Below are 8,420 nucleotides of genomic sequence, written 5' to 3'. Positions count from 1 at the left end.
TGTACCTTGTGGAAGTTGTTGCCCTCTATCTTCCTGTGGTCTCTCCCTGTTTCTCACCGTGCCTCCTCCCATTTCCTTGCACCTCTGCGTCTCCGCATATATCCCTATACTCAGAGCCGGCTCCGGTCAGTGACATGGGATGCCCAAATATGAGCATATCCATACATGGGCATCCATGCCACTGACCGGAGCCCACTCTGTTGCGGATATGGAGAGAGACTGGGAGATTTACATCCCCTTATAATTCATATGGTGCATAGTACCGGCACGTATTGTTTTACCGTTACTGTGTACCTTCCTACTTTCACACTGGTACAGTATGTGCTGCAGTGGGACTGAGAGGGATATATTGGTAACACATAGTTATTGTTGGGGGAATTCAATCCATTTTGAAAATAGTAATGCAATGTTTTATACTTTTTTTTTTTGCAGTAATGAAGAATGAAAAAGTTCTGTTAAAATTGAATTGGAGGTGAACTGGAATCATCATCAACTCTGCACCAGTGTGAATTGATGTTCTTTAATGTTCTGATAAGGTACATGCAACATCTCTTCCTCAACCCCTACACCACTCTCTGCCTCTTGCCTCTCTCTCTCCACCTCCCTGCTAAGCGTATTAACCCATCTAATGTAATCCACATTCCATGTCTGACTTTACTCTTCACTTCTCACGTGCCCTCTGGAATGTCTGCTCTCTGACTAACAAGGTCTATTTGTACATGACCTATTCTGCTCTCATCATCCACCACTTCTCATTCCCCTCACCCCTGTCCTACTCGATACCTCAGCTTAATTGAACTCTCTCCTCTGACATCTACCCTTATCTCTAACCTCTCCTCACTTTCTGCTTAAACTAACTATCTTGTTAACTTTTACAATGCTATCATCTCCTCCTCCTCCCTCCTCCCTCCTCCATTATATATTTATATGCCCCTTCTAGGCTCTGACACACTCATCCCTCTAAGGCCATGATTATCATGGGCACATGCTTGGTCATCCACAGTGCGTGCGAGCGATGCAGAGCCGCCTCGGACCTCAGTGCAGGGATTGCTGCATACCCCAGCATCTGTCACCCACAAACAATACACACACTAATACTCCCCACAATACACACTATAATACCTCCTCAATACTAATCTCTCCAATAATATTATAGCTCCAAACACAATATACACAACACCCTTACACAAGATACACAATCTAGTACTCTCCTCTGCACCTCTACACACAATATAATACTCCCACACACACAATATACACACTACCCTCCTACCCCCATAAAATACAACCAATAATACACACACACTTTGTGGATGTTGGGACCAGCTCCCGGCATGCACCAGTGAAAGAGAGAGGCCCGCAGAAGCTCGGAAGAACTCCCTCCATCCGTGCCTTCCTCCGTTTCACATCTTCTCCCTGTCTCTCTCCCTCCCTTTCCTTGCATCTCCCTGCGTCTTTACGTATACCCAGTCAGTGACGGCTCTGGTCACGTGATGCCTTAATATGGGCTTATCCATATATGTTCATCCACGTCACTAATGTGATGCCCGCACTGTTGCGGAGCTGGTACTTACGACGCGCACTTATTGTTTTTTCAGTAATGCGTACCTGACTCTACCGGCCTACTTTCAACACTAGTACAATAAGTGCTTCACTACGAGTGAGTGGGGAATATTGGCATCACACAGTCACTGTTGAATATGCCATTCAATCCATTTTGAAAATAGTAATGCAATGTGGTTTTGTTTTGTTTGCTTTTTGCAGTAATGAAGAATGGATAAGTTATATTAAAATTAAATTGGAGGGGAACTGGATTCAGCATTTCATCATGAACTCTGCACTTGTGAGAATTTACCTTCTTGAATGCCCTGAGAGGTACACGCAACTTTAAGACTATAATCTGCTGTGCAAGCTTTCGTGCTATACCTCCCCCTCAGGTTTTGATTTATACATTTGCTCCTTCAAGTCATGTCCTCTAATATTTGAAAGCTCTCTCCTAGCATTTTCTCTCTACCAAAGAACGTCATCCCAATGTAACCTCTCTCTTGTTCTCTCTGCTTGCTGTTTCCTCACTTTTCTGTTAAACTTTTCTAATTTCTCTAACTTCCACACTCCTGCTTTTATCCACATGTTCTCCTCTTTCCTTCCCCTACCTTTGCATGTGTCTACACACTGCACCATTTGTACAGACCTCTATTGCAGCTATTTCTGCACTGCTCAATGAAAAGCACTCATGTACATCCTATTCTCTGCGCCCCCTCTCTCTCTGCGCCCCCTCTCTCTCTGCGCCCCCTCTCTCTCTGCGCCCCCTCTCTCTCTGCGCCCCCTCTCTCTCTGCGCCCCCTCTCTCTCTGCGCCCCCTCTCTCTCTGCGCCCCCTCTCTCTCTGCGCCCCCTCTCTCTCTGCGCCTATCTGTCTCTCTCTACACCTATCTCTGTGTCTCCTTCTATGTTTGCTGATGTGTGGGATATCTCTTATAATCTTGAACCTGCTCATATACACATCGGGTCTCCCTGCCTCTGCCTCCCTGCTAAGAGTGTTAACCTATCTAATGTAATCCACATTCCTTTCCTTACTTTTCTCTTCCCTTCTCCTATGCCCTCTGGAATGTCCGTTCTCTGACTAACAAGGCTCTAGTTGTACATGACCTCTTCTGCTCTCATCATTCACAATCAGTCATTCCCCTCACCCCATCTTACCTGTCCCACTGATTTTCCTCTGCTTAATTAAACTCTCCTCTGACATCTACTCTAACCTCTCTGCTCTCTCTCTCTCTTTCTGCTTAAACTGACAATCTTATTAACTCTTACAATGCTATCCTCTATATGCCCCTTCAAGCTCTGACACACACGTCCCTCTAACCCACACCCTTGGCTAAATTCCCAAACATGTTCATCACACTTCCACTCACTGTTCTTAATGCCTATGAAGGAAATCTCACACTTGATGTTTGATTTTTCTACAGTAAAAATGTCTCCAGTCCTGTATAAAGCTGCTCTCTGGGGCCAAACCACACTACTTTTTTTTCCACATTCATCAACACACAAATTTAATTTACGCTGTCTTTTTTCCCCTGTATTTGACTCCCTCCACTAACCTTCTTCTCACACTTGCCATCCTTCCTTCACTTCTCCTCAAGCATTTGACTACTTCAGAGGCAAGGTGGATGCCACCCACAAGGAGATTCCTTCTGTCCCTTCCCCCTTCTCTCCTTCTACCTAATTCTCCTTCTGCATTTGACTCATTTTCTTCTCTTACAGAGCTGGAAGCTAATCATCTTCTCTTCTCCCTCTACCACATGCCCTCTAGATCGTATCCCCTCACACCTTACTGCATCTCTTAGTCCCCACTCTCACCCACATCTTCAAGTCCTCCCTATTCTCTGGCTCTTTACCCTCTTACTTTAAGCCTGTAGTGGTCACCCTTTTCTCAGAAACAACCTACACCCTATGTGCCTTACTAACTACCGCCCTATATCCCTCCTGCTGTTTGTCTCCTAATTGCTAGAATGTCAACATTCTTAAATCACATGCCCTCCTGGATCCTTTACAACCTGCCTTTCGTACAGCTCGTTCTACAGACTGTGCTTAAAGCAAATTCCCAAGGTCACTTTTCCCTACTAATCCTACTTGATCTATCTGCTGCGTTTGATGCTCTCAATCACTCTCCTCCTTCATATTCTAAACTCTCTCTTGGTATCCGTAACACAGTTCTATCCTGGTTTTCATCATAACTTTCCTGTCACACATTCTCCATCTCTGTTGCTAACATGTCTTCGTCTTCTATTGATCTGTCTGTGGGTATACATCAGGGCTCTGTTCTGAGATCTCTCTTTCTCTCTACATACTATCATTTGGTGACCTCATCAACTCTTTGTGACAATCCTATAAATAACAAATACAAATATCAGGTCATGGGAATAAGTGATTTGGACATAAAAGTAACATTTCGGAAGTGTGGACAACTAATACATCTTGTAGATTGCCTTTACAGTGTGATGTCATTGATTCAGTAGATTGTGTGCAGACCAGGACTGCAGTACAGTGTCACTCACATGGATGACTTGCGTGGTAGAAGCTCAAGAACAAGGATGTCAAACTCCAGTCCTCGAGGGCAGCAAACAGGCCAGGTTTCCAGGATATCCCTACTGAAAACCTGGCCTGTTTGGGACCCTCGAGGACTGGAGTTTGACATGCATGCTCTAGACGGAGCACAGCTGTGGGTGGGAGGTGGATTTGCTTTGCATCAAATGGTTTGGAGCAAGGTTTATTGTATGTATTATCATAATAACAATGCAATGCTTAACTTTTATTTCAGGAGGGATGACTGCAGAACAGAAGTGAATATTGAAGCCATGTGTTCCTTTTCTTGCAAAAGAGAAAATTTGAAGGACAGTTGAACAGAATGAAAATTACTACACAGAGACAGATAAGCAATGTGTATATTTCTCATTTACCATTTAGTATTTGTCGTTTTATTGACTCCACACAATCCGGCTGCTACGGGTTTCACATTGAACATTTTCATCTCTACTCTACCCCTTCCTGTGATCTGAACCATGCAAGTTTTCATTGATTCAATACATCATGAGTAGAGTGTGGCTACAGTATGAAGTAAAGACCCAAGGACCACATCTACTACCATTCATAACAAGAACATGTGCAGTAGCGCACAGCTGCAGTTCTATGTGATTGTTATGAAAGGTTGAGGTGGTTCAATTCTATGAATCTGGTGTGGGATGGACCATGTTTGCATCACATGGTTTCATCTAGGCCAGTAGATTATATAACTCTCAGTACAGGTTACACATGGCATCAGTATTAGTGATGTAAAGAGGAGGAAAGCTTCAATGTGGAGAACAAAGCCAAGTAATGTTGAAGTTACTCCTTTTACCATTTACTTGGTCAGTCTGTACTGTCTACTCCCCACACAGCTGCTAAGGGTCTTCCATTTTAAATACTTTCACCTCCTATTCTGCACTGCTTTGCTGCCCATTATTTAGACATGCGTTCCAGTCATGTTTACCACTCTGAATCTCTCTGCAGTCATTGATTCAGCACATCATGGGTAGAGCATGGCTACAGATACAGAAAGCTTTTATTATTTTACCGGCTGATCATCCATAATATTGCATTAAAACATAGAATATCACTTAATTTCCAAAAGATTCAGTGATGCTGATAATGCAGAATCTCACAACATTTCCCATCATAATGCCATAATGCACCAGAGGAAGAAATAATCCTTGCTATACTGTATCTGTACATTGTGTGACGTATTACCTCCATGACCATTGATAGCAAGTACATCTTCTGTATAGAGCGGCTGTGTTATGATGCAGTTATTGATCATCATTGACATAATCACAAGAATCTTATGCAAAGGGAAATTGTCCGCAGCGAAGTGAGATGTGTGCCTGTTTTAAGTCCTCCAGCTTAACGCCCCTACACCTCCCACTACACAGACATACTTACTTATGCATACACTGACATCTGGCATACCTACACACACCCCAGGGCCACTTCCTTCCCCTGATGTCAGGGAGAGGATGGGCATGCAGAGTGCAGTAAGTCTCCACGTTACTCTGGCCAACAGTCTTGGCCTACCCCCAGCATCTGTCACCCACAACATCTGTTCCCTCCTTGTAAAGTGCTGAACTATCTCACCTGGGTCAGTGCTATAGCTGATCACAGTGCCCGATCATGATGTCACTGTGACAGGCAGCAGTGCAGATTGACCGGTCAATCAATGCAGTGCCGCACCATATGCACTAAATGAGATTTCCGTGCCCCCTGTCAGGTTACTCCCTGGGCAGTGACCCTGCTCACCCCCTCCCCTAGTTCCACCTCTGACCACAATTATCTCTCTTGGAGAGTGTAGCAAATTGGTGTTGGTGGAATCTCACCTCTGCCATGCATGGTCACAATCTGGGCACAGGACCCAAATAGTGGGCAATGTGGCACTTCTTACAGTAGAGAATAAGTAACTATATTCTTTACTTGTGTATTAAGGACCTTATTTGCATTAAAATTCAGTCCCCATGGGACCAAGACTTTCTGGCTTACTGAACAAAGTGGAATTGTTTCGTAGAGGGTGGAGAATTGTATTTTATCTGAAATTACCCCCTCTGCACAAAATACAAACAATTATACACATACATGTACCTTGTGGAAGTTGTTGCCCTCTATCTTCCTGTGGTCTCTCCCTGTTTCTCACCGTGCCTCCTCCCATTTCCTTGCACCTCTGCGTCTCCGCATATATCCCTATACTCAGAGCCGGCTCCGGTCAGTGACATGGGATGCCCAAATATGAGCATATCCATACATGGGCATCCATGCCACTGACCGGAGCCCACTCTGTTGCGGATATGGAGAGAGACTGGGAGATTTACATCCCCTTATAATTCATATGGTGCATAGTACCGGCACGTATTGTTTTACCGTTACTGTGTACCTTCCTACTTTCACACTGGTACAGTATGTGCTGCAGTGGGACTGAGAGGGATATATTGGTAACACATAGTTATTGTTGGGGGAATTCAATCCATTTTGAAAATAGTAATGCAATGTTTTATACTTTTTTTTTTTGCAGTAATGAAGAATGAAAAAGTTCTGTTAAAATTGAATTGGAGGTGAACTGGAATCATCATCAACTCTGCACCAGTGTGAATTGATGTTCTTTAATGTTCTGATAAGGTACATGCAACATCTCTTCCTCAACCCCTACACCACTCTCTGCCTCTTGCCTCTCTCTCTCCACCTCCCTGCTAAGCGTATTAACCCATCTAATGTAATCCACATTCCATGTCTGACTTTACTCTTCACTTCTCACGTGCCCTCTGGAATGTCTGCTCTCTGACTAACAAGGTCTATTTGTACATGACCTATTCTGCTCTCATCATCCACCACTTCTCATTCCCCTCACCCCTGTCCTACTCGATACCTCAGCTTAATTGAACTCTCTCCTCTGACATCTACCCTTATCTCTAACCTCTCCTCACTTTCTGCTTAAACTAACTATCTTGTTAACTTTTACAATGCTATCATCTCCTCCTCCTCCCTCCTCCCTCCTCCATTATATATTTATATGCCCCTTCTAGGCTCTGACACACTCATCCCTCTAAGGCCATGATTATCATGGGCACATGCTTGGTCATCCACAGTGCGTGCGAGCGATGCAGAGCCGCCTCGGACCTCAGTGCAGGGATTGCTGCATACCCCAGCATCTGTCACCCACAAACAATACACACACTAATACTCCCCACAATACACACTATAATACCTCCTCAATACTAATCTCTCCAATAATATTATAGCTCCAAACACAATATACACAACACCCTTACACAAGATACACAATCTAGTACTCTCCTCTGCACCTCTACACACAATATAATACTCCCACACACACAATATACACACTACCCTCCTACCCCCATAAAATACAACCAATAATACACACACACTTTGTGGATGTTGGGACCAGCTCCCGGCATGCACCAGTGAAAGAGAGAGGCCCGCAGAAGCTCGGAAGAACTCCCTCCATCCGTGCCTTCCTCCGTTTCACATCTTCTCCCTGTCTCTCTCCCTCCCTTTCCTTGCATCTCCCTGCGTCTTTACGTATACCCAGTCAGTGACGGCTCTGGTCACGTGATGCCTTAATATGGGCTTATCCATATATGTTCATCCACGTCACTAATGTGATGCCCGCACTGTTGCGGAGCTGGTACTTACGACGCGCACTTATTGTTTTTTCAGTAATGCGTACCTGACTCTACCGGCCTACTTTCAACACTAGTACAATAAGTGCTTCACTACGAGTGAGTGGGGAATATTGGCATCACACAGTCACTGTTGAATATGCCATTCAATCCATTTTGAAAATAGTAATGCAATGTGGTTTTGTTTTGTTTGCTTTTTGCAGTAATGAAGAATGGATAAGTTATATTAAAATTAAATTGGAGGGGAACTGGATTCAGCATTTCATCATGAACTCTGCACTTGTGAGAATTTACCTTCTTGAATGCCCTGAGAGGTACACGCAACTTTAAGACTATAATCTGCTGTGCAAGCTTTCGTGCTATACCTCCCCCTCAGGTTTTGATTTATACATTTGCTCCTTCAAGTCATGTCCTCTAATATTTGAAAGCTCTCTCCTAGCATTTTCTCTCTACCAAAGAACGTCATCCCAATGTAACCTCTCTCTTGTTCTCTCTGCTTGCTGTTTCCTCACTTTTCTGTTAAACTTTTCTAATTTCTCTAACTTCCACACTCCTGCTTTTATCCACATGTTCTCCTCTTTCCTTCCCCTACCTTTGCATGTGTCTACACACTGCACCATTTGTACAGACCTCTATTGCAGCTATTTCTGCACTGCTCAATGAAAAGCACTCATGTACATCCTATTCTCTGCGCCCCCTC

The 8,420-nt window shown here is 44.0% G+C and overlaps 2 long non-coding RNA genes across 2 annotated transcripts; both read left to right on the top strand.

Annotated features, from left to right (window-relative positions):
• Positions 1 to 287: 287 nt before the first annotated feature.
• On the top strand, positions 288 to 1,863 carry LOC142475560 (uncharacterized). The gene is made up of 3 exons (XR_012791003.1): positions 288 to 536; positions 1,599 to 1,660; positions 1,765 to 1,863. It is a non-coding gene; the product is annotated as an uncharacterized LOC142475560 (long non-coding RNA).
• A 4,583-nt stretch (positions 1,864 to 6,446) lies between these two features.
• On the top strand, positions 6,447 to 8,022 carry LOC142475559 (uncharacterized). Its single transcript, XR_012791002.1, has 3 exons — positions 6,447 to 6,695; positions 7,758 to 7,819; positions 7,924 to 8,022. It is a non-coding gene; the product is annotated as an uncharacterized LOC142475559 (long non-coding RNA).
• Positions 8,023 to 8,420: the final 398 nt, after the last annotated feature.

This window comes from Ascaphus truei, unplaced genomic scaffold (genome assembly GCF_040206685.1).
Source record: "Ascaphus truei isolate aAscTru1 unplaced genomic scaffold, aAscTru1.hap1 HAP1_SCAFFOLD_1267, whole genome shotgun sequence".
Lineage (NCBI taxonomy): Eukaryota > Metazoa > Chordata > Amphibia > Anura > Ascaphidae > Ascaphus > Ascaphus truei.
Note: the sequence above shows the minus strand (reverse complement) of the source record. Positions and strands in the feature narration are given on the sequence as shown.